Below are 27,689 nucleotides of genomic sequence, written 5' to 3' on the forward strand. Positions count from 1 at the left end.
GAGGTTAGGGTGCCACCGGTGGAGTTGGTGTGGGTGTGCATTGGCATTAGAGACTTTGTTGTGGTACCACAACCAAACCCTGGGTGTGCCCAATGCTGAGGAGGCAGCACAAGCAATTGACTCACCCACCCCATCCTTCCAGTTTTAGGTTGGCATGGAGCTGGTGTTCTCTTGGCAGCACTGGCCAAAAGAGAATCCAGCTCAGCACTATGCTGATTCAATGAGGTTTCGTCTAATTCTAAAAGACATGGGCAAGAATCAAAACTGGAAACACACTTGAAAAATGGAGGAACATTAGAAGCAGGGCCGGCTCCATGCGTAGGCTGAGCAGGCACCGGCCTAAGGGCACCATGACTTTGTGGCCATCAAAATTCAGGAAAGGAACCCAAGCTTAACATTTGGATGTCTTGAGATAGGACATGTTTTACATTTAAAAGTGTTTGCAAACATAATAGAAAAAAAATGAACTAATCTGTTTATCACCAACTCCAGATCTGTCACCAACGGGAAGAGAGATAGTTGCAAAGAATGGTAGCAACCAGGGGATAGACGTTTATACAATGATAAAGAATAAGCCCTACTTAAGAAAGCTAACGCTAAAGAAAACAATCCAGAGGTTGAACATCAAAAGTCTTCCTACAAAAATAGTCACACTAATGCAGTGGACCCTTGACTTACGAACTCAATTCGTTTGTGAGGGCTGGTTGTAACTCAAGTTGGTTGTCAGTCAAGACTATTTTTCCCATAAGAAATATTGGAAATACCCATAATGCATTCCGAACCTCCCACAGCAACACTTACTTAACCTTTTCATAATAAAAAAGGGTTGTACTGTATAATGTGCATAATTTACCAAAAACACCAATCATTTTTCTAACGTACTAACCAAAAAGTTATAAAAAGTGCCTAGCCTACCAGAAACAACAATTTGTGAATTTCCTCTTGGGATTAATAAAGTATCTATCTATCTATCTATCTATCTATCTATCTATCTATCTATCTATCTATCTATCTATCTATCTATCTATCTATCTATCTATCTATCTATCTATCTATCTATCTAATCCTGCCCACTATACCAAAATCTATCTATCTATCTATCTATCTATCTATCTATCTATCTATCTATCTATCTATCTATCTATCTAATCCTGCCTACTCTATCTATCTATCTAATCCTGCCTACTCTATCTATCTATCTATCTATCTATCTATCTATCTATCTATCTATCTATCTATCTATCTATCTATCTATCTATCTATCTATCTATCTATCTATGTAATCCTGCCCACTATACCAAATTCTATCTATCTATCTATCTATCTATCTATCTATCTATCTATCTATCTATCTATCTATCTATCTATCTATCTATCTATCTATCTAATCCTGCCTACTATACCAAATTCTATCTATCTATCTATCTATCTATCTATCTATCTATCTATCTATCTATCTATCTATCTATCTATCTATCTATCTAATCCTGCCTACTATACCAAATTCTATCTATCTATCTATCTATCTATCTATCTATCTATCTATCTATCTATCTATCTATCTATCTAATCCTGCCTACTATACCAAATTCTATCTATCTATCTATCTATCTATCTATCTATCTATCTATCTATCTATCTATCTATCTATCTATCTATCTATCTATCTATCTAATCCTGCCTACTATACCAAAATCTATCTATCTATCTATCTATCTATCTATCTATCTATCTATCTATCTATCTATCTATCTATCTATCTATCTAATCCTGCCCACTATACCAAAATCTATCTATCTATCTATCTATCTATCTATCTATCTATCTATCTATCTATCTATCTATCTATCTATCTAATCCTGCCTACTCTATCTATCTATCTATCTATCTATCTATCTATCTATCTATCTATCTATCAATTTCCTACTGTACTCGCCATTTAAGTTGACATCTTTGGCTTGCAGGAAGAGAGGAGGAGGAGCAGAATGAAATGGAAGGTGGTCATTGTCTGGAAGGAGAGCCCCCTGGCTGGAAATAAAAGGCAAAGAGTAGGACAGCTGCTGTAAAGGGTTCTAAATGTTTGAAGCGGCGTGCGAGATGCAGATCACACGGCACGGCAGCAGCCGCAGCTGATCGAGCAAACAGGAGGTAAAAATAATGGTATTTGTTTCCCATTGTATCACCGTGTAAGAGGGGATTTCGTAGGAGGGACCGCATCTCCTTGGGGTGTGTTCAGCCCCCCTCTTCACAACACGAGTGGCAGAGACGTGAAGTGAGCAGGGGGGAGCCCCCTGGTATATATGTATATATATGGCAGGCAGTCTAAGGGCTTAACTGGGAGTAAGATGCAGAGCCAGGGCATGATGAACGGTTCTAATGCCTTCTCTCCTTCTTCCACAGACCACCAGAAGTTAAGCCCAACTAAGACTCCGCCCACTTCCACCGCTACAACTATAGAAAAATGCATTCTTAAAACTGGCAATCTATACGTAGTGCTAAAGTATCATAACCACATGAGAAAGTAAGTATTGTATTTCACTAAGCATTAAATAAGAGTCAGGATTAAAAAGGCTTATGCCTACATATTTGTATTATTTTGTATAAGATAGAAACCACCAATATTTCATAATCCAAAAGTTAGACATGCAGGAGAACTGGAAAAGATTGGCCCCTTCTTTTAGGGGGGGAATGTGAACTTTCCAAATACAAATACTGGGGGTGACTGCTAAGCTAGTAAGCAGTAAAGATAAGTCTCATCAGACAGACATGATGGACAGAGCGGGGTTTGACACCCCCTCAGTCTGAGAAATAACGGTGGAATCAGTTAGAGGCAGGATTAGAGCAGTGGAAGATTAGGAGTCAGTTCAGGATGAATAATGGCTATGAGAAGAACTGTAATAAATGTAAGGGCTGCCTACGGCTGGGCGCTCATCCCATCAGAAGTGCGCCATACAATAAATTTTGATTCTGCTGCCTGTCCTGAGACTCCGAGTGCCTCCTTTGGGGCTGAGGGTGCCCGTGCCTGCCTGCTTCTACACATCACGCCCTTCTGCAGACCTCATTTCCACCCGAGATCCCAACCCCTTCCTGTCCTCCACCTATAAAAACCCAAGCCTTCACTCTCTTAGTCAGTCTACTGTATGTTTGGCTCAGTCTTGAATGATTACTCGCTGTTTTGGCTGCTACCACATTATACGGGGTGGACTCCTCAAATCCTTATCTTTTGTTTTGTTCACAATACAATACACACAAATACACAAGTCTTTTGGAGATAATCCACAATCTTGGATGTCACCAACCACGCAGCACTGACTTATAAAGTTTCACATGTGTGACGCCACCCATTGTGACTTCTGGAAACCACGCATCCAGCTACACAGCTCCATAATGGAGTCAAGTCAAGTCAAGTTGGGGAGCATGCATTGCCACACTCACTACATGACCAAACAACTTGGGATCCCGGTTGGCAACCCCCCATGTCTGTAGTGCCGTAACTGACGCTCCCTCACAATGCAGGTCATGTGCCTCATTCAGGACAAAGTCAAACCAACGGTACCCAAGGATTTTCCGGAGAGACACAGTACCAAAGGAGTTCAGTCTTCATCTCAGGTCACTGGATAGCGTCCATGTCTCTCAAATAGGGAACACCAGGACTCTAAAGACTTGGACCTTCATCCTTTTGCGGAGATATCGGAAGCGCCACACACCCCTTTCCAGCGACCTCATGACCCCACTCATGCTCTCCCAATCCGTGTACTGACTTCATAGGAAGAGTCACCAGAGACGTGAATGTCACTGCCAAGGTAAGTAAACCTCTCGATGAGGTCGATACTCTCTCCACAGACAGACACTCTGCTGATGGCCATGCCCAGGAGGTCACTAAAGTCCTGGCTCTTTGGTTTTTATCAGGACCCTCACAAGCCCAGACACTCAGACTCCTCGCTCAGTCTCTCAAGCGCCCCGATCAGAGCCTCCATTGACTCCACATAAGATCACAGCATCATCAGCAAAGTCAAGATCAGTGAATCTTTCTTCACCAGCAGATGTCCCACAGCTGCTGGACCCCACGACCTTGCCCAACACCCAGTCCATACAAGCATTGAACAAAGTAGGAGGAAAACACACCGCTGACGAACCCCAGAATCAACTGGGAGAAACGCAGAGGTCCTGCCTCCACTCTGCACAGCACTCACAGTCCCAATGTACAGGCCGGCCATGATATCCAGCAACCTTGAGGGGATCCCGCAAACCCTCAGGACTTTTGAACGCTTTACGATAACGACAAAGCCTGCAATGAAACTCTGCCGATATTTGCGTTTGCGCTCCATGAGAACCCTCAGTGCCAGGATGCGTTCGATGGTAGACTTCTTAGGCGTAAAATCAGACTGTTCCGGTCGCTGGTAAGTGAGCAAGTGATCACGGATCCTATTGAGGACGACCCTAGCAAGGACCTTACCCGGCACCGAGAGCGGTGCTATCCACCTGTAGTTGCTGCAATCCAGGCGATCACCCTTCCCTTTCCAGATAGGGACGACAAGTCCCGTTTTCCAGTCAGTTGGGATGATGCCAGTTTCCAAAAATGGAAGCAAGGATTATTGAAATGCCAGGAGGGCAGCCATAATGGAGGCACCAAAGAAAAGCAAGATGGCAGCACGACAGCACGGCAGCCCTCACCATACCCCAAATCCTAACCCGAAAAACTCATTCTGAAATTCAGACAAAAATGATCATGATAAAAATAAAACAGAACGTTGTCTAAATCACACGCTGATGAAAGTGTGAATGTGCAACGGGGCAGACATCAGCGTCTGCTTCCCTTTCAGATCCCAATTCTCTGAATTGGAGGAAGACCAATGATCTCCGTCCTGCTCTGTCCGCTTTCTGGATCTGGGACTCTTTGATTCGATTATTCCTGCCATTGTGAGGCATCAGTTATGAACCTCTAGTAGGGAGTCCTCCATCCTCATCCAATGTGAACAGTGACGTCACTGTCCTCAAACGTATTCACCTCCATTCCAATTATTAAAATGGGCTTTTCTACCTGGGACCCTGACATGTTTCAGTTCTCTTTTGAGTTTTTCTTATAGACCTTTAAAAAAGTGAAGGTAGAAACAGAACTACATGCCTCATGCTAAACATTATTGGCACTTCAGAGGTATTACGTGACTGTTGATACCAACCAAAGTGAACCAAAACAAGGGTCTAATTTTTTATAACCCTAATACTTCCTGAGAGCCAAAGCTATCAAGATAAATAGACCTGGTGCACTGGTGTTCTGATATGTGAGGGATCTGGAGGATGGACGGCCCCAGTGCCCTGGTTCCCTAAAGTTAACACCAATAACCCTTGAACCCTCTTCTGTTCCCCCAAGTCAATCACTACAGGCCAAAAGCCGGAAGTCTCAAGTTTGGGCTCTTTGGACAGCAGGACATTGTGCACCCCAATCTCCAGCCTGGCAGCGATCTCGGTCCCACCTCAGGAGGTCTGAATATGTCTTGGCATTATCACAAAAATGAAAACGCTCCCCTCTTTTGCAAAGAAAGCAGTTCAAAAACGTAAGCCATGAAGAAACTCCAAGGTGGTAATCCAAGTAATGTTATATCCAGGATGTAGAATATCCCTTCAAATAAATCCTCTCAAGCAGTGAACAGAGGAGAAGAAGAAGGAAAAGGAAAAGGTAAGGCCTCCATACTGACAAGTGGAAATAGTGAAGATCCCAGAGGTGCCAACTTTGAATTGCATTTTATTTCCTTTAGAATGCCCAGTTTGATGTTGTATTCCCAAAGCTTTTTAGACAGAGACGGTCCTCCGCCGACCTGGACGAGAGCCATTGACCTTCATCAGCCTGTGCCTCCTTCCAGAGACTCTTCAAAAGGATCCTTTCTGCTGTCATGAGGCTGTCCGTGAAACGGTCCACGTCGTCACAAAGCCAACCTCCAAGCGGAGCACTCGTTGTGGCCAGCAGGCACCTGCAACGGAAAGAAAAGAGCAAAACTGACTCCAAAATGGCACCCGAAAGACACAGAGCTTTGGTTCAATTCAGGTGCCTGTCACTCGCCGTTCATGTTCTCCCAGTTTACCTTGAGAACTTCATGTTAGATTACCATGTCGAGATATGCCTGGGAGACTGTGTGTGAGTGTGTGGCATCCCATCAAAGCTGCCCCCTGGCCCGTGTCTAATGTTTGTGGCACCTTTTGAGTCACAGCACTAATGTAAAAAAATGAATGTGAGAATTATAATAATGACGATAGATGTCATGATGGCACATGCAGCTCCAGGATTGGAGTTCATTCTCATCTTAGTCACTGTGCCAACATGGCACATTCTTCCTGTGTGCCCATATAACAGAGAAGTGTCTACCCAGTATGTGAGTGTGAATGTGCCCTGTGATGGAATGGCACCCTGGCCATTACTGCTTTATGCAGTGTACCAGATGCCCTCAAGATCAATGCAATTAAGCAAAGGAGAAAAAGATGGAAAACTAAATAATATTCATAATAAAAATAGCCATCGTCATAATAATAATAATCATAATAAAAGAATCATCTTAATAATAATAATAATAATAATAATAATAATAATAATAATAATAATAATAATGGGCATGAATGTGCCCTGTGATAAAATAGCATTCTGTTCATGACTGGTTCATGCATGGTGCCTGATGCCCCCAGAATGAATGCAATTAAGCAACAGAAGAAGAAGAATATTTAGGAAAGTGATGGAAAACTATAAAATAATAATAACAATAATCATCATCATTATTATCATGGGCATGAGTGTTAAATAATAAGACTAAGAGGAAGAAGAAGAAGAATGGAAATGAATGTGCCATGTGATGGAATGGCATTCTGTTCATGACTGGTTCATGCATGGTGCCTGATGTCCCAGGATGAATGCAATTAAGCAACAGAAGAAGAATATTTAGGAAAATGATGGAAAACTATAAAATAATCATCTTCATCATCATCGTCATGGGTATGCATGTGGTCAGTAATGGAATGCCATCCTGTTTATGACTGGCTCATGCTCTGTACCTGATGCCAGCAGATGTGGCTACCGTGTCCCCGTTCCTGCATCACCACACGAGTCACTTTGCCGTCTGTCCTCCTGACTTCTGCCTGAAGATTCAGACCTGCGGGAGACCCTCACACAGTGTTAAATTTTCCATTAAAAGACATTTTGAAGATCAAAGAGCAAGTGAATGGAGTTTGATGAACCCACCATTATCTTACCCACCTCATCTGTGACACCCAGTTGGACTGTCATGTGAAGGACTTAACAGATTTCCATCTTTCCATTTTAATCAATGATGCAAATCCAAAAGGAGAAGAGGAGCACGTGTGGCCATCTGAGGCCTCCATCTCACCAGAGCTCGGGTGCCAGTAACAAGCTGCTTCTTATTTCAAACAAACTGTGTCATTTAAGGACAGATATTAATTTTTGAAATTAGCAATTCACTTCAGACAAATTTGGCTAAAGGAATTTTTCACATAAACAGTTGAAGAATTGTTCTTCATAACCAACACCACAGAGCCACTGGAAAGTGGTCCTTCTGAAAGGCGCAATATAAAATGAAAAGTCACTTTCAGGTCTGCTGACCCGGTGGCAGTGGCCCCCTTCATCCGTTCCACACATCAAATGTGTTTATCATGACTGTGGGTCAACCAGTAAAGCCAGATTTAGAACAAACTGAAACTGAACCACCTGTTGGATCAAGCAGTAGGGTCTGACAAGCCAACTTTCCTTCTTTGGGGCAATAAAATTGAATTGGAACAAACTCGTTCATTGATGTTTTCTTCTTTTGTGTTCTATTCCTTGCAACATGAGTGTCTTCTGTTGAAAACAAAGTATGAACTTCTGGGTAAGAACAGCTTGAACATAATGAAATGTATCCAGTCATCCATCAGAGCACTCATTCGCCTGAAGAAAAGTCTGGATGGACGGTGGAATGAACACTTGACCCCTTAAATGAGAGTGAAAGCGTGAGAAGTGACGAGTTAAAGTAACAAGAACAGCTTGGCGCAGCACAGACGGGGGTTCTACTGTACACACTCACGTTTTAAAATGCTCCATCTGAGGGGCTAAAAGATAAAGACACGGGCCAGAGGCCGCCATTTAAGGGCCTTTTCTATTATCCCGTGTTATATAATGCCATTCGTGATTTTTGATTGTACAGTGCCTGCTGTGTGTGGAGGACACCTCATCATCTGTAATTCTGTGCACAGCTTTGATCTGACAACAAAGAGCTTGAAAACGTCAAACCAGAAAAGAGCAAACAGACAGCTAGGACTGAGTGATGAGGAAAGCTTCACGGAGTCGAGTCGCTTCAGGTTCAAACCGTATATGATTAACCCTTTACACTCTGCTCCTTTCATTTCGCTCGCTATAACATCACCATCCCTCGCTCAATATTCATGTTCTACCCCTCAAAATAAAGATCAGACATTTCCCTTCCAGAATTTTTAAAGTTGGAGCATCAGCCATGCTGCTGCACATATGTTATAGCAGAATACGTTGCAAAACTCTGTAACGTTTTTTTTACCAAAAAATGCACTTTGGGTGTATAAGCGTCTAAACATCGGAGAAGTGCCATTGAATGTGTCAGGAACACTTAGAAGACAAATTCAACATTATGAAATATACAGAATATGTCAGGTTTTACTGTTTTGAAGCAGCACAAAAATAGATTTTTTTTCCCTCCACTTTTACTGTGTTAAAATAAGTTTCCACGCCATGCACATCCATTATTGAAAACCCACAGGCTTTGTTTGAGGACAGATCTCGTTTATGAGAATATATATATGTCAGCAGTTCTCAAACTTATTTCGAATTTCTTGCGTGGCGGTCCCTTTAAAAATTGTTCGATGGCTCATGGACCCTTTTATTAAAAATTAAAAAATCAATATTATTTCAAGAAAATTGGGGGCGCCAAATACTTGATTATGGTAAAAATAATAAGGGCTGGTTTGTGCCAAGTGATAACGGTGGGAAAACAATGCGGTGGCAGCGAATAACGGAACAGCGGATTAGTGGTCGGGTCTAGGTGGTAGGGGTAACGACGGAGCTCAGTCACTTACTTCCCCTCGGATGGTAAAGGCTAATAATTATAAAAATATATATAGTATAAATATGCAATCATTTCTCACGGTCCCACCGAAACCGCTTTGCGGTCCCCCCCAGTTTGAGTATATATATATATATACATACAGTACGTTAGACGGGGTATATAAAATACAACACCAACATTTGGTTGCAAGATTCAAAAACATCTTCACAAAATAAAAAAAAAATTTAATTTTAAAAACGGAATGTGGTGTCGTTTGAAAGCTGATGTGGCGCAGTAACCTCATCGGACTGCAATAAGGGCACCTAGTGTGATTGAGGTGGCTTTTGTTAACCGTGAGTAGCGACAATCCACTAACGCCCAAGTCATTCAAGATCTCACTGGCAAACGTCGTGCCTTGGTGGCCCAGGTCAGCCCGTGATTCATTTATTTTGAGGCAAAGCAGCTTTGGCGGATGTGACGATGATGTACGTAGCAGGCGGGCCTGTCGGTAATTTGACTGGCTGAACCGTCTGTGCTTTATATGGCCTGCACTATACACTGTAAAACCAATCACGTAATTACCTGTGCCAGGCTATAACGCCTGTCCGTTCATGGTACCTTAACACCTTTCCCGGACCCCCAGAGCACAGAGGAGAGGCGCTATAATGCCAAGAATAATCCTTCACCCTCGGCTGCACGGCTCAGTCTGAGAATCCTGAATGTAGGGGGCGGGGTCTCGACGCGTCAGGCGGGAGCTGCTTTTCCAGCCAATGAAGTTCTGCAGTATCGTGATTGCATATGCATGAGGTTGAGCAGCATGCTGCATAATTGGACCTTTGCAGGCAGTGTTGGAGGCGCGCTCACAATTCTTATTGATGAACGGCAAATTGTTTAGACATCTGCGTTGTAACAATTTGATTTTCTTTTTTTTTCTGGCGTATTTTCACTCTCGAATCCACGCAAAGTTTTATAAATGAGGCCCCAGGTGAACTGGCGTTGCCACATTGGTCCGCGGGTTTGTTTTCATCCCCCTAAGGACCAGGCGTCATTTATTTACCGACAATTCAGCTGCAATGAAACGTACAAGAGCACCACATCCGCACATTTATTGGTAACTGATAAAGTTACAGAAAAAATGGACCTAGGCCTATAGGTCGGGAGATTCTGCCATCATATCGTTTTCATGTTTCTCCTTAGAAAGAAGCTCTGCATTTTAAAGACTGTCGGACTGCATGCCCCGAATTATTTTGATTTAAATGATTATGCATACTGTATCCGTAGTGCTCTTCAGCAAGCTGTTGTTCCCACTTGGTTTCATCATTTCAAACCTGGTTAAGGTTATGGCAGTACCAGTTGCTAATAAAGTTGTAGTCGATGCCGCTCTGCGGCCGTTCAGCAGCTCCTGGCGTAGCGGTTGCCTAGCACTGCGCACGCGCACGACTTAGGTCTTCGGGCACTATAAAGGGGCTGCGCGGTTACAGACGTGTGTCGGTGTAACGGTGCATGTTTTACTTGTCTGATTGGATCTGCCGTTTTAAATGCATCCAGTAAAGATCAGCTTGTGGTCGAGTTAGCTGAGGACTAGAAGGCATGGAATCAGCAGGCCCAGGTGATCTTTTAGCATGTTTTAAAGAAAGTGTGGTCGGGATATCGAGGACACTCCGCGCTGACCATAACTTTAGACTGATGACTTCGGCGGTAAATGGCGAATCAGCGATCCACTCTGGTTTTACTTGCGGCTGTCACTATGGGTTGTAACATTTTATCTCGGCGCAATTTAAATGTTGTGAATGGGAATGAAGTTCTTAATTAGCCGTACAAAGTCTGACCCGGGGCGTCAAGAACGAATTGGCAACATCGCTACTATTAATGAACTCAGGACTGTGAGCAAAGAAGAAATGAACGATTAAAAAACAACACACTAGAAAGGAGAAGGAAAGAACGAAAAAATAAACTACCACAAACTCAGAAGGAAAATTCAAAATGAGTGTTTTTTATTCACAAGTTTAACAATATTTCACAACAGAATTCATATTATATGAATTTCTTTGGTGCGCCTCTTTGATTCTGTTACTCTTCAGCTTCTTTGCCCTTTAAAACAAACAAACAAAAAATCCATCATTAACTACTGACCACACGACCGTAACATCCAGCTAATAAACTGTCCGTCTCTTTGCAATTCTTCACTCGATGCAGCTAACGGGCACTGCATCCTGGTAAAAGGCCATCCATCCATCCTCATCGAGCAGACTTATGGGGTAAAAGCTGCGATTACATAGTTAGAATAATAAAACCTGCTTTATGGAGTTCAGGGTCATGGGGGTCTGGAGTCTATCCAGGCAGCATTGAGCACAAGGAGGGAGTCAACCCTGCACGAGGCAGCATTCCATCTGATGACAGACTCACTGGTGAATGGCCACTAAGTCTAAGTTGGGCATCTTTTGGAGGCAGGGAGAGAACATGGAAACTCCACTGCGATAATGAGAATGGCCGGGTGCAGGATTCACAATCAGGCAGAAGCTTGAGCCACTGCACTACCAATCCTCCATTAGAAGAAGGAGAAGAATGTGGGTGTGAGGGAATGGACCCTGTGATGGACTGTTAATCCATTGAAGGTTGTTCCCTGTCTTGGGGTCAGCCCTGCTGGATAGGCTCCAGCATCCCACAACCCTGAACCTCATGAGAGAATGTCATGTTGTGTAATTATAATAATAATCACAGTAAATAATAATAACTGATAGACTGCCATCACACTACCAATTGGTCTCAGACATAATTTCAGTGCTGCTGGATCAATAATGTGGGTGGATGGATGGTAACTGCATTGCTAATAACAATCATCATTTATAGTATTGTAATCATCATCATCAATACCAAACATGACAGTCAAACCTTATTGAGTGACATAATTATGATAATTAACCATAAAATATTATAACAATAATCATAAGAATAATCAAACAAAAAGTGTAGACATGTTGATGATGAACAAGTTTAATAAAAAGCAATGATTGATTACTATTTAAATTTTGCCCTTATCATAACTAGGATTCAAGTTACTGGTGGAATTATTATTATAATTTTTATAGTTAATAATAATAATAGTAATAATGTCGGTGTGAGTGAGTGGACCCCGTGATGGATGGACTATTAACCCATTGAGGGTTTCTTCCTGCCTTGGGCTCAGTCCAGGTGGGATAAGCTCAAGCTTCCCAACACTGAACTGGACAAGAATGTTACATAATAATAATAATAATAATAATAAATAACAATTAATAACTGTTGGAGTGCCATCTCCTTACTGATTCATTCCTGCCTTATTTCCAATGCTGCTAGGATAAGTTCTGGCCTCCTTGACACTGATCCAGATCAAGCAGGTTCAATAATGGACTTGTGGATGGATGGATAGTAATAGTGTTAGTAATAATAATTTTAATCTTCATCATCATCATCAATACCAAGTATACCAGTCAAATTTTATTGAGCAGCTGGTGGGACTTTTATTGTGATCATTAATCATAATAGTGCCCAATAATACGATGAAGACTTGATGATGATGATGATGGACAGCATTAATAAAAGCAGTGATCGTGTCCTATTCCTCTTGTCGCCCTGGGGTCCGAGTTCATTGTGATGCTCTCAGCGGACGCCTTTTGTAGCCCGTCTGCCACAGAGCTAAAGTGAAGATGAAAATCAATGATTTTACAGCAATTGTAGGCTGCTGTTTGGGACAGGAGTGTGCTGTGACATTCATATTGTGCCAATGGTTGTTACAAAGTGAGTTTATTTGACCACACTTACTGATGGTGCTTTTAAACTGGTTTAGATGTTTAGATTAGGAACACAAGAAAATCAGAGTGGACGATTTCAGAGTGAATGCTGAAATGTAAAAAACACAATCACGTACAATAAAGACTGAAGCAGAACTGTCACATGTGCACTTACTGCGTGCCATATTTGTGGGCAAGCTGACGAGAATGGACAACTGTTTTGTAAGTCGCTTTGGATAAAAGCGTCTGCTAAGTGTCTAAATGTCAATGTAAATGGTAAAGATGGCGAGTACTTCTGAGCAATGAGGTACAGTTGGAACTCTTCAAGTGATGTAACACTCAGAATGTAGAAAGCCCTCCAGGTAAAGCTTTGCTGAAGACAAAGCCGCAGCCCCCCCCCCCCTCCCCGGCCCACCCCAGCCATCCCTGTAGGTGCCCAACGTACCTTGGAGCCGATCTCGCGGCTCTTGGCCCTTATTTTGTTAACCTGGGACTCTGCGATGTCGGCACGCTCCTCAGACTCTTCCAGCTCGTGCTGCACCTTCCTGAACTTGGACAGATGGAGGTTGGCTTGTTCCTCCTGTGAGGGTGTAGAAGAGGGGGTGGTGGGGGGGGGGGGGGTTCGTTAGAAGGGTCCTCACTTAAACGGAGCAAACTTTGCATTTATCATTCTGTCTGCACAGACAGCCAGTTCTACTCAAGCATAGGGCGGCTAAATTGAAATTTGTGTCACATATTCTCAGATGCTAAGTTCAAGGCAATGAAGGAAGGTTTTACTCACGGCTTCCTCAGCTTGTCTCTTGTAGGCCTTGACTTTCAGCTGCAGCTTGTCAACCAGATCCTGGAGCCTAAGAATGTTCTTCTTGTCTTCCTCAGACTGTTACAGAGGACATGAAATGTATTGCTAATGTCTTACACTGAGGTCTGAATAGACAGAACACGCTGTCCCATTTCCTCACCCGCCCTAGCCATGCCATCTCCTGAGCCTCTTCCAGCTCCTCTATGCTAAGTCATATCTTCTAAATATTGGACAAGTACCTGGTAGCTGAGCTCCTTGACCCTCCTCTCATACTTCCTAACACCCTTGATTGCGTCCACTCCACGCCTCTGTTCAGCTTCCAGTTCATTCTCCAGCTCACGCACCTGGCAGGGGAGAAGAGACGAGTTAGACGGGGACCCCCCTTCCACAACCCTAATCAGGGATAATCATCCAACTCGCCAGGTCGTACCCTGGACTCCAGTTTCTGAAGCTGCTTCTTGCCACCCTTCATGGCCAGCTGCTCAGCCTCATCCAGGCGGTGCTGCAGGTCCTTCACGGTCTGCTCCAGGTTCTTCTTCATCCTCTCCAGGTGAGCGCTGGTGTCCTGCTCCTTCTTCAGCTCCTCTGCCATCATGGCAGCCTATGGAATACAAAGGCTTGTGAGGAACAGGCTAGAGGTACACCGGGGTGAAAGATACAGGAGCCAGAGTCTTCTTCAAGGCCTGTCCTGGGCTGTCTGTCTCCACCATTTCATGAAGTCCTGGTTCCTTACTAAATACAGTAGAGGCCATATTGAAATATACAGCCCACTTTATTAATGTCTGACATAATACTATTGGTAATGCAAATAAAAATTGAAATTTGCTGGTTACACAAAGAGACATTGGATTGTTTTAGATGCAATCAGCGTCTTGGACCAAATCACAGCATGACTTACGTCAGTAATGGACTTCTTGGCCTTCTCTTCTGCATTTCTGGCTTCCTGAATGGTGTCATCAACTTCACCCTGGAGCTGACAAATGTCGGACTCGAGCTTCTTCTTGGTGCTGATGAGGGTGGTGTTCTGTAGGCACAAGTGGCATTCATGCTGTTACTCACTCATGTCCAATGAAGCCACAGAGTCCAAAACCTCTGAGCAAGAGTCCTGCCAACCTGGGTGTGCAGCAGCTGCACGCGCTCGCTGGCATCGATGAGCTCCTGTTCTGCCACCTTGCGGCCCCTCTCTGTCTGTTCCAGGGCAGCTCTCAGCTCCTCAATCTCAGCCTGCATCAGGTTATTCCTGCGCTCCACCATGGCAACCTGTTCCTTCATGTCTTCTGAACCTCTGACGGCATCGTCCAGGTGCAGTTGGGCATCCTGTTGACACATTAAATCATTAGACCACCACATCAGCTATTGACAAGGCTGGTGTTAAAGAGCCTCCCCTACCTTAAGCTGGCCTTGGACGTTCCTGAGCTGCTTTTGGGCCTCAGAGGCTTGGCGGTTGGCATGGCTCAGCTGGATTTCCATCTCGTTGAGGTCTCCCTCCATCTTCTTCTTGACCCTCAGGGCATCATTTCTGCTGCGAATCTCAGAGTCCAGGGTGCTCTGCAGAGACTCAAGTGACCTCAGGTTGTTCCTCTTCAACTGCTCGATCTCCTCATCCTTCTCTGCAATCTTTCTGTCCACTTCAGATTTCACCTGGTTCAGCTCTAGCTGGATGCGGAGGATCTTGGACTCTTCATGCTCCAGGGAGGCCTGTTAATTCATGGAGTCCCAAGTTATCTTATTAGCACCAATATCAGTTGTGAGAGCAGCTCTCATTGCACAGGTGTTCTGTCCGAGTTTAACCATCAAGTTCTTCACTTTCTAAATCGACTTCAGTTAGTGCGTTTCCCATTGACAGAACCCCCTACTGATACGGTGCTACTTTATAACACCTAACTAAGAACATCATGCTGACCACATGTAACACCACCACTATGCCTTTAAAAAATTTAAAGGGTATCCATGGACCCATAGTGCCAATGATCAGTGTAATACCTCAGCTTCCTCAAGGGCGGTCTGAATTTCTGACTTTTCAGTCTCAATCTGCTTCTTGGCCTTCTCAAGCTCATGGACAGTTTTGCCTCCCTCACCGATCTGTTCAGTAAGGTCTGAGATCTCCTCTGCATGAAAGAAAGAATACACATAGTTGGACAGTCTGCTTGATTTCTTAAAGTGTGACATGAGCAGTTTGAACGCCATTCTACTTGATCGTCGACTATGTCTGCAAAGTGATTGACTTGAAACTAGGACATACGCTGCAAGTTCTTGTTCTCCCGCTTCATGGTCTCCAGATGATCCAGGGACTCCTCATAGGAGTTCTTCATCTTGAAGAGTTCAGTACTCAATGAGCGAGCCTCCTTCTGAGCCCCTTCCAGCTCAGCCTGGCCCTCCTCGAATTTCTGCTTCCATTCAGCCAGGACCTACAATGGAATTGGAAAATAAAGAGGAAGTTATTTCAACATTCAGTGAACATTCAAAAGGTTTCTGCAGAAGCACCACTGCTTGCTACCAAATGTTACAATCATCAGCTGTCTTGTGTACCTTGTCAAAGTTCCTCTGCTTCTTGTCGAGAGCAGCGGCCTGAGCGTTGGCCCTCTCCACGTCAATCATCAGGTCCTCCACCTCACTCTGAAGTCTCTGTTTGGTCTTCTCCAGAGAGGCGCACTTGGAATTCACGGCCTCAATATGCTCCTCAGCCTCCTGGAGGCGTTGGGCCAGCTTTTTCCTGCAGATATCATTCAGAGTTAATGCGGCATCCAACTGACATGAGACAAGGAGAAGGTGAGGGTAGAAGGTTCCACTTACTTGGCTTCCTCCAGCTCCTCTGTTCTCTGGATGGCGTCAGTCTCGTATTTGGTTCTCCACTGAGCCACCTCGCTGTTGGCCTTGGACATGGAGCGCTGCAGCTCGGCCTTGGCCTCCTGCTCCTCCTCAAATTGCTCACGGAGAAGGTCGCAGTCATGGCGAGCGGATTGCAAGGCATGAGCCAGGGCGTTCTTGGCCTTTAAAATAATACAGGAGATTGTCTCAACTGTGCCAGCCCATGCATTCTGCATCCTAATCATCTGCATTGACCTGCTCAAGTCAATGAATGAGGAAGAAGTTACCTTTGTTTCTTCTTCCATCTGTCTCTTCAGCTCCTCGGTCTGCTGAGTGAAAGCCTGTTTGCCTCTGGTCAGCTGAGAAACCAAAGATTCCTTCTCCTCGAGTTGGCGGGCGAACTCTCCTGCAAACAAGTAGACCATGCGATTTTACAACATCGCTCACTCCTTGTTCAGCTGGTCTATTGTACATTATTGGGTCAAGGCATACCGTTCTCTGTCTGCAGGCGGGCCTTCTGGGTGCTCAGGTCATTAATCTGTCGAATGCCTTCATCACTCTTTGTCTTGATTTCACTAAGTTGGTCCTCCAGAGTACGGCACATCTTCTCCAGATTTGCCTTTCAGGAAGACACAAACAAGTCAAAGATGTAACATCCTGTTGCATTACAACATTAATGGGCGTAGTATTAAAAAAAAAAATCAATGTTTTGTACTTTTGCCTTTGCCACTGATTCCATGTTGCTGGACAGGTCATCGATCTCCATCTTAAATTCGCTCTTCTCCTTCTCCAGCTTCTGTTTCACACGCTGGAGGTTGTCGATCTGCTCCCCAAGCTCAGCCACACTGTCGGCGTGCTTCTTGCGCAGGGCGGCGGCGGTGGCCCTCATGCTGCAGGGTGGACTCCTCAAGGTCCACGGCGAAGTTTCTGGAATTCGGCCTCCCTCTTCTTGTTCATCTCAATCTGGGCAGAGGTGGCACCGCCGGCTTCCTCCAGCCTCTCGCTGATCTCCTCCAGCTCCCTGGACAGGTCGGCTCTCTGCTTCTCAATCTTTGCCCTGGCTGCACGTTCAGCTTCAATTTCTTCCTCCAGCTCCTCAATACGAGCCTACAGAGAGATGGACTCCATACTCAAATGATGGGTTGAACACAAAGATCTAACATAGCTGGCTAAGACCAGATCTTGTCTTTTCCGTTACCTGCAATTCCTTGATCTTCTTCTGCAGTTGGGCGCCCAAGGCTTGTTCATCCTCAATCTTGCTGAGGAATTGGCTTATTTCAAAGTCTTTCCTGCAGATCAAACATTGTGATGATTAGTTAGCAAATTTGCTACCTCCTTATCTCAGGTACCCTCTGAAGGAGCACCATCTTACTTCTTGAGCTTCTCATCTGCCTGCTGTTTATCATTCTCCAGATCCATGACTGATTCCTGGGACAGCTTCAGGTCACCTTCCAGCTTTCTCTTGGCTCTCTCCAGGTCCATGCGCAGTTCTTCTCCTGCTCCAGTGAACCCTCAAGCTGTGTGAAACACAAGAGACAAATGAGGAGTGTCTGACCCTTTGATATTCTTCAGCACATCGTGAAACACCTTCCACTGATGTTTTTAATCTTACATCGTCCACTTGCTGTTCCAGCTTAGTCTTGGCTTTGGTCAGGGTGTTGACTTTGTCCTCCTCAGCCTGAAGGTCATCCAGGGTCTGCTGGTGAGCCTCTTGGAGGGCTTTCTTCTCCTTGCTCAGCTTGGCGATGTTCTCATCCTGAGTCGCCATTTCCTCAGTGAGGTTCTTCACCTGTGGTAAAGAGATGGAACAGACGGGTGAACATTTGCTCAACCACACACTGACCAGAGCTGTGGTCACAAAGAAATGGCTGAGGGACCTTGTTCTCAGTGGCATGTTTCTCCTTCTCCACTTTGGCCAAGGTGAGCTCCAGGTCATCAATGTCCTTCTTGAGTTCTGAGCACTCGTCCTCCAGCTTCCTCTTCTTGGCTGTTAGCTCGGCATTCATTTCTTCCTCATCCTCCAGCCTTTCATTGACCTCCTTCAGCTTGGCCTCCAGTTGGATCTTGTTCTTAATGAGGCCTTCACATCTTTCCTCTGCATCTGCAAGGCCTTCAGTTTCCTGTAAAGCAATAATTTCAAATGAATAGAACATCATCAAAGGAAAGGAACATCAAATTTGAATTCCAATGACTATTACAGTTATTAATGCTCTAATGAGCCCAAAAACCAAGGGAATGTGTGGAAAACTAAAGGTTAACAATACAAGTGGAATGGGACAGGTCTGTTTCCTATGATAAACAAGTTTCATGACCTTCAATGTCCACTTACAGAGGCGACTTGCAGCTGCAGGTCGTTCTTCTCCTGGAGGAGGGCCACCATCTTCTCCTCAAGCTCCTTCCTCTTGGCCTCAGCCTTGGCCAGGTCTTCCTTGCATTTGATGAACTCCTCCTTCATGTTGGCAAACTCCTTTTCTGCCTCTGCACTCTTCAGGAGAGGCTTGATCTTGAAGTAGAGCTTCATCCATGGCCAGTGCTTGACATTCATGAAGGAGCGGATGTTGTACTGGATGGAGAAAATTGCTTCTCTGTATAGAGGATGAAAGGAGACATGATCTGATTTAAGAAGGGTGTGCCACCTTGCAGCATCTCCGACATGGCATAATGGACCACATAACCTGCCTGCGGGCCATATGTTAAAATTTAAACAAGTATACACCAAATCAGTCTTTGTTAATTATCTTGGGATGAAGTTTGTTATTAAAAGATGCCATATAACATAACATTTGTTATGCAGTTTGTAGGAAATCTGAGAGTCCTCCTTGCTTCCACAAAAAGGCAATTTAAGAAAAGTCGTTCACCTCCTCTCCATCATCTTCACAAACTCCTTCCTCATGACGTAGCCTCTGCAGACGGCCTGAGTGCGGGTGATCAGAAGGGCCAGTTTTTCATCTCGCATCTCCTCCAGGGTACCCAGCAGACCGGCTTTGAAGAACACCTGTGGAGAATACACAAAGTGCAAAGAAGCATTGGGTCAACCATGGCCCATCAAGAGCTAGTCAATACACGGGGGGTGGGGGTGGGGGGGAATGACAAGGAGTGACCACAAATGGGCGCTCACCTTGGTGTGTCCAAATTTGTACTGAGTGTGGTCAACATCGATGGAGCCCAAGAGCTTCTCTGAAGCCTTCTTGCTGTCAATGAACTGCCCCTCGGGGATGGCGCTGGCATTCAGCACTTTGTATCTGGGGAAATCAATCAAGTTCATGTAGATACAGCAGACATGAAAGGCACTATGTAATATATAGATATTTATGAAAGGGTGCCGTAAAAGATCACTAGATTTAAAAGTTGCCATATCGGATAGAAAAAGTGAAAAGCACCACATCAGACCTCTATGTGATAATTATAAAAAGTGGTCTATAAGATAGATAGATAGATAGATAGATAGATAGATAGATAGATAGATAGATAGATAGATAGATAGATAGATAGATAGATAGATAGATAGATAGATAGATAGATAGATAGATAGATAGATAGATAGATAGATAGATAGATAGATAGATAGATAGATCTTGATCCTAATTTCCTCATGATGATGCCAGGATGATGTAGGAGAGCTGGAGGCCATCAGATTTATAAGGCAGCAGGTGAGAACAAACCCTAGATGTGATGCCCATTCATCACAGAATGTTTATTTAACATACAGAATTATCATCATTTCTTGTACCTCTGTATTGGAATAGGTGGACTCAAAAAATGATGGAATGAATGAATCAATCAATCAATTTACTGAACTCAAAGCTGAAGGAGAAACAAGCACCTCTGCAGTCTGTAATCTCAACAGCCCACTGATCTTGCATGGAGCCCACTCACGTGCAGGGCTATGACTGAGTGCCATATTGAACCCAAGTCCTGGGAGATGGCAGAGCTAATTGCTACACTACTCTTCTGCCCTCTACATATTAAGAATAAGAAGAAGAAGAAGAAGAAGAAGAAGAAGAAGAGAACCTCTGCTTGAAGTCACCGTAGAGGATTCTGCTGGGGAATCCCTTTCTGCAGATTCTGATGCCCTCCAGCACACCGTTACACCTGAGCTGGTGGATGACCAGGTGGTTCTCCATGGTACCTGAAGATGAACACAAACTTTAGGTCAGCCTTTTCAGATCCATCAAAGTGTCAGATTCACAATTCATTTTTGTATCCTGTACTGCTTTGAAGACTTGCATTCTCCCTTGAACCATTACCTCCTTTAATAATGTAAATGTATCTGGCTAAGAATCTCCTTGTGCTAGCTACATGGGATGAATAAAAACAGTTGAAATCTTCAGTTACCTGGGGTCTTGGTTTCATTGGGAATCAAGCAACGCACAAAGTGAGGATGGGTGCTCCTCAAGTTGGACATCAGCTTGTTCAAGTTCTCCTGTAGAGTGAAGGTAACGCCGTCAGTTGATCACAAGTTCTGATGTTTGCCGGGTCCTTACTCAGTCCATTGTTCAGTATACGTGTAGATAAATTTAAAAACTTGTTTCCCCAACAACTATGGTATACTAAATAAAATAACATCCAGCATATTCTGGCCTGCGTTAAGATTTAGGCAGACAAATGGATGACAGTTAATGATTACCATAGTAGGGAACAATGGGAAATGGACCAGTCCATTAAAATTACAGAAAAGTTATGGAATTCAGGAATTCCTTCAATACGCTCTGGTTCAACAGGCACCAAACACACCATACTTCAACTAGAAGGTGAACATCATCCATGTTTATCTCATCCAAAATGGCCTAAACTGGTACCAAAGTCATCAAGTGCCCACATTGCTAGGGCACGCCCTACACTTAAACCATTTTTGGCCAAAATATTTACAAATTTCTGAAATAGTCTTGGGTTTAAAAGCACTCTTAATGCTCTAATTGGTGCTACTGGCATACTTGCCTTCATATATCTGATTAAGTTGTGTTCTCTTATAATGGTTTGTTTCCAGAATAAAGGGTTTAAAAAGTAAAAGTCAAATAGCCAAAGATACGCACCCTAAAGAGGGCAGACACAGTCTGGAAAGAAGAACCCTTCTTCTTGCCACCCTTCTTGCCACCACCCTCTAAATGTAAGGAAACAGAATGACATGTTTTCACTTGCAATTTCTGTAAGAAATAATATTTTGCTATATATACAGTATGTTACTGCCTCAGTGTCTCGCCCATCCTGGAAAAGGTGAGAAGTACAACTCAACTTTCAAGCAACATTCACTCACCTCCCTCACCACCGGAAAAGGCCGCATACAAGAAAGAGAGCAGTTTCAGAGAAGACTTCTGGTAGAGCCCCACAACGGTTTCATTCAGGGGGTCCTTGTTCTTGTCCAGCCAGCCAGAGATGTTGTAGTCCACAGTGCCGGCATAGTGGACCAGGGAGAAGTGGGCCTCAGCCTTGCCTTTGGCGGGCTTGGGCTTCTGGAAGTTATTGGACTTGCCCAGATGCTGGTCATACAGCTTGTTCTTGAAGGAAGTGTCTGTGGCCTTGGGGAACATGCACTCCTCTTCCAGGATGGAGAAGATACCCATGGGCTGGTGTGGAATAAATGGAATATATTGAAATGCAACCCTGAATAGTGAAAGGTGAATTATGAAGACAAGTCGTCCCATGGGCCTACCTTCTCAATGAGCTCAATGCAGGCTGCCAAGTCCATACCGAAGTCAATGAACTCCCAGTCAATGCCTTCCTTCTTGTACTCTTCCTGCTCCAGGACGAACATGTGGTGGTTGAAGAACTGCTGCAGCTTCTCGTTGGTGAAGTTGATGCAGAGCTGCTCCAAGCTGTTGAACTAATTATAAGAACATACCACAGATGAGCAACCAGACATCACATTGACAAAGTCGGGGGTAAAGGGTCCAGCGACGTGTGACTCACATCAAAGATCTCAAAACCAGCGATGTCCAGCACACCGATGAAGAACTGCCTGGCCTGCTTGGTGTCCAACATCTGGTTGATACGGATCACCATCCACAAGAACATCTTCTCATAGACGGATTTGGCCAAGGCACCCACAGAGTTGTTGACCTGAACAAATGCAAAGGTCCAGGCATTTTAATCAAGCATTCCACTTCTTTTGGTCTTTTACACGAAAGCAATGGACTTTTTGGGTTCGATTTCAAAGTTAAAGGTTTACCTGCTGGACGGTCTGACCCTTGGTCACAAACTCATTTCCGACTTTCACTCTGGGGTAGCAGAGGGCTTTCAGCAGGTCGGCGGAGTTCAGGCCCATGAGGTAGCTGATCTTATCAGCAACTGTGGGTAAAAGACAAAATAAGAGGTCCATTTTAATTATTGGAAGCACTGCGACGAGGGGCAACACACCCCTCTTCAACATCAATGTCTGCTTCTTCTGACTGGTACAAAACGTCAAGGTAGACATTCACACATTATTTATTAAACAAAATATCTAGCATACGACGCTTCCAGCCTTTTGACATGCGGGCTAGCGGCTAACACACAGAACTTACACTGCGAGAATGCCAGCTCATCTCCCACTTCTGGTGTCAACCTGGACTAGTAGTCATGTTTAGGGCTACATCAGTGGTCTAAGACCCACCATAGAATTTCAGGGGGTAGTGTGTGTGTGTGTGTGTGTTCTGCAACTGGCACTAATAATAATGAGGACCTACAAGTCCACAACGCTCTTTGGATTCTTCTCGGCCCAACTCCCTTGCTGAAAAGCTGGAACTCTACCAAATGTGAACACTTTTCTCCCATAACCATTGCTCCGACTTTAGCTATTTAGCTGGTGGTAAGAGTCTGTCATTTTGGACACAAGCCGGCAGGGGCATCACCAGTTTTAACACTTTTTAGGGGCTTACCTAGCCCCTTTGTCAGTGGCGGACCTGTATTTTTGGGGTCTTGGAGCTTGAACTGTTTTGGTGGCCACTTTTCAACCACTGTCATCTTCTTCAACAGTGTTGATCCACGACAGAACGGCACACATTTTCTTTTTTGATACCTTACTAACTTTTTAATTTTTATTTTAAATATTATTTTGTATTGAATGACACTATGTTATTTAAAAAAAAAAAAAACTTTCTCATACAGTAAACCCCAAAATTTTGAAGCAATGGGGACTAAAGGTGCTTCTGGGGCCCCTCCGGGATTAGGGACCCCAAAGCTGAAGCTTCATTAGTTTCATAGTAACCCTCTGTTTTTGCCACTAGCCATAGAGAGTGTGGTGGGGGGGACGGGGACTCCCAGTAGGGTTTTGCATGGCAGTGGGGGGGGGGGGGGGGGGGGGCGGATTGGTTTCAAGAGGTCCATTGTGGACTTTCATGCAAGTAAATTTGGGGACAAGGCCCTCAGAGACCATGGCCATTGGTAGGTGGGGTCTCTCAAAGCTGACATGGAGATCAAGGGCTAATCCCAAACAGGCCACAAAAACATCTTGGACACAAAAGCACTAAAAGCCTCCTAAGTACCTTCAGTGCCATCGGGCTCAGCCTGCTCCTCTCGTTGTTTCTGCTTGAACTTCAGGTTGCCATGGTGCATAACAGCGCCAGTCAGCTTGTAGATGCCTATTTTCTCCTCAGCGGTGAAACCCAGGATATCAATGGCAGTCTAAATGGGGATTTAAAAAAAAGACGTTGATGAGCGGCACCATCAGGCAAGAAGCGTTATGTCAGACGGCTGCTCATCCTCACAACTTACGTCGGTGGCGATCAGCTCCTCGTTGTCATTGATGCTGGGCACAGTGATCTCACCCTGACTGATCATGGGGAAGTCGTAAGGGTTGGTGGTGATGAGCAGCGTTTCTGCAACGAAAGGGGGCAATCTGGTGAATCAAAAGCACAGAAAACCAAAGGGGGCTCCTAAACGGCGTGAAGGTGCGGCGCGTTCATACCGATGAGCTCAGGCTTCTGGTTGGTCATGATCTGGTAGAAGATGTGGTAGCTTCTTTCAGCCGACAGTTGGAAGGTCACTCTGGACTTCTCCAGCAGGTCTGTAAGAGGAGATTGGAAAGGCAGGAGTTACAAGATACGACGGGACGAAAGGAGCAAAGTAGAGGCTGTGGGATTCGAGAGAAGACTTACATGTCTCAATATCGGCGGAGGCCAACTTTCCGGTCTGACCAAAGTGAATTCTGATGAATTTACCCTAAACGAGATAAACGTGGATATCAACATCAAGCGCAATAAGTTAGAAGTCTTGCGCAAAATGAAAGAGAGGATCGGCGGCGTGTAGCTTAACGCGGAAAGGGACGAAGAGCTGAAACTTACGAAGCGAGAAGAGTTGTCGTTTCTCACGGTCTTGGCGTTACCGAAAGCCTCCAGCAGAGGGTTAGCCGAGATGATCTGGTCCTCCAGAGTGCCCTGCAAGAAGACGCTTAGAAATTAGCGAGAAGCTACGATGCCATATAGCGCGCACGCGCGTCCTCGAACCATCCACTGACAACATCGACGTGCCTGCATTTTGCCAGGGGCGGCCGCCTCCTTCTTCTTGTCTCCGACGCAAGCGATTGTCGCGAAGTACTGGATGACACGTTTCGTGTTGACAGTCTTTCCGGCACCAGATTCTCCGCTAAGGAAAAGAAGCACATTAATTCCACCAATGGCTCCTATTAGCCCGTGGGGCAGTGAACACATCACTCGAGAGGACCTCATGAGTGGAGACTTACGTGATCAGGACGGACTGGTTCTCGCGGTCTGTGAAGACAAAAACGTTCAAAACAGGTTGAGTATTTCGCTCGAATGTGCTCGGGATTAGCACTGCGCGCAGAATCGGACACCGAGTATACCTGTCAACATGTTCTGGTAGGCGTTGTCGGACACGGAGAAGATGTGTGGTGGGGCCTCCATTCTCTTCTTGCCTCTGTAGGCTGCTACAACCTCAGAGTTGTACACCGGGAGCCACTTGTAGGGGTTCACGGTGGCACAAAACAGCCCAGAGTAGGTCTGCAAACATTACAGGACATTTCGTGAGCCATCGTGGACAAAGTCGAGTGGGATGCACCTTTTCTTCCACCACCCGCACCTGCCCAGGTAATCACTTACGTAGATCATCCAGGCTGCGTAACGCTCTTTGAGGTTAAACAGCACAGCGGGCTCGTTCAAATGGGTCATCATGGCCATGTCCTCAATCTTGTCGAACTTGGGAGGATTCATGGGATGGACGTCATCCTCCTTGACAGTTACGGTCTGGAAGCCAAGATAAGGTGGTCAGCAATGTCGGAGACGCGGCGACCGCACACACAAACCCGATTCTTTCCAATCCGCTCACCTCTCCCTTCTCGGTCTTCACGGTGGCTTTGCCCCCTTCCTTACTCTGCAGAGTGCCCTTGACGTACAGCTCTTTGGGGTCTGTTACGTAGACGGCACTTTTGGCATCGAAGGGCTTGTTCTGAGCTTCGATTCTTTCTTTCTCCGGTTTTCGGAGGAAAACGGCTGCTGGGCCATAAACGGCCATCTCCGCGTCGGTACTCATGTTGGCACTCGCTGTTAATGAGAACAAAGACGAGCTCGATGACAACGCCTGCAGCAGCGAGGGGTATTAAGAAACGCAAAACCATCCATCCATCTATAGGGGGCAAGGCAGAACAATCCCTGGACTGGATGCCAGTCCACCACACGGTGAACACACACATCAGGACCAGCTTAGCATCCCCAATCCACCTAACCTGCATGTTCTTTGGACTGCGGGAGGAAACGCGGGCAGACACAGGGAGAACATGCAAAACCAACACAAGGAGCATCCGGGGACTTGAACCCCGAACTCCTTGTTGCGAAGCTTTCAATACTATCCTTCTACTCATTCAAAGCCTGTCCATGCCCCAATTCCGCTTAAGCCCACCATGAGGTTGCCGGGTTTCATAACCTATTTAAGCAGCATTAGCTGCAAGGCAGGACCCAACCCTGGACGGGGTGGTAGTTTGGGTAAAACATTAAACACAATATACGATTGTGAGCATAATAAATCGGTTAAAATGAATCGTCCTCATGTCACCTATAGATCTGATTGTAGGTCTTGCCTCAAATTTCAAAAATCAAAGAAGGTGCCCACTGCCTCTAAAGACTAAAGGGCAGGCGATAAAATAACTCATATAGATAAAATACATATTTTGATGTAATATATATAAATATATTAAAAACGCTAAAATAAATGATCAATGAATGCAACAATTTCCCCCTCGTCCCTCCTCTAATGCACACATCCTCACCTTGTTGGGCACCAGACTAAGGGGGCAAATTGGTCTGACGATCCACTTCACTGCAAAATAAAATGAAAATAAATGTATTTTTTTAAATGCACATTTTTTAAAATTGTAAAATAAATATTCAAAGAGAATCTGATACTCTCAGTCCAACTACTGACGACTGCAGTAGCAGCCCCCCTTGCACCTCACAGCTTTAGCTTTTCTTTTTGTGGCTAACAGAAATCTGACAAATGAACCCATCAAGCAGCATGGTCTTCTCTGAGAGTGGGAGTCCATCTGGATTCCATAGACCCTTTAGTCTTCCTGCATTGGTGGAGGTAGTAGTCATTCCCTCCTGCCTAGGCTCCGTCAGACATGCGTGCCTGGAGACCACTTTCCTGGCTCAAGGGGTGTAGAGGCACTTCCACGCTGTGACGAGAGGGGGCGCTCACGCTAACATCATCTTCTCCTTCCATCCTCCGCCGCCAGGAGAAGGCACAGAAAAGAGGCTTCCTAACCCCGCCCCGACGCCCTGGAAAGACTCCGCCCCTTCTGGTACCTGCCCTTTAAAGCCGGCGTGATCTCGGAAGGTGGCGTCAGACGTCAAACTGACTTTCCAGCAGGACGCAGCTCCAGGTACTTTGTTAACTCGCCACTAAAACGCTGTTTTCTTTTAAGCCGTACTTTTTTTGTTTATTTTATATAAAGGGTTTACGTTCTTTTAGCTGGATACCGTAGTCTGCTTTACCGGCCACAATTACAACTCTTAAAAAATAGATAAAGGTGCCAGAGCAGCCACTGGGGAACCATTATCGGTTCTCAAAAGACCCATCCACAAGAAAGTTCCAGAAAGAACTCATATCTATACGAATCTGCAAAAGGTTCCATAAATGATAGCGAATAAATGACACTATAGACTTGGAAAATACCAAGGGGCTTACGATTTTACAGGACAATCACAAGGGCTAAGTTCACGTTTTGTTGATCTGTCAGCATCCTTCTAAGTAGCCTACTTTTCCGTGCAAGATTTCGTTTTTCTCTCCCCCACCTTTTCAAAGCCCCAAGCACCATCTTCATATTCAAAGAGCTTA

The 27,689-nt window shown here is 44.8% G+C and overlaps 1 long non-coding RNA gene and 1 pseudogene across 1 annotated transcript in view; one reads left to right on the top strand and one right to left on the bottom strand.

Moving 5' to 3' along the window:
- Positions 1 to 11,022: 11,022 nt before the first annotated feature.
- LOC114664933 (myosin heavy chain, fast skeletal muscle-like) lies at positions 11,023 to 26,672 on the bottom strand (annotated as a pseudogene).
- Positions 17,159 to 27,689, top strand: part of LOC127525865 (uncharacterized) — a 119,933-nt gene continuing 109,402 nt past the window's right edge. Inside the window, exon 1 of the long non-coding RNA XR_007933442.1 lies at positions 17,159 to 17,305. This is a non-coding gene — a long non-coding RNA (uncharacterized LOC127525865). The remainder of the gene's footprint in view (positions 17,306 to 27,689) is intronic.

This window comes from Erpetoichthys calabaricus, chromosome 14 (assembly GCF_900747795.2).
Source record: "Erpetoichthys calabaricus chromosome 14, fErpCal1.3, whole genome shotgun sequence".
NCBI lineage: Eukaryota > Metazoa > Chordata > Cladistia > Polypteriformes > Polypteridae > Erpetoichthys > Erpetoichthys calabaricus.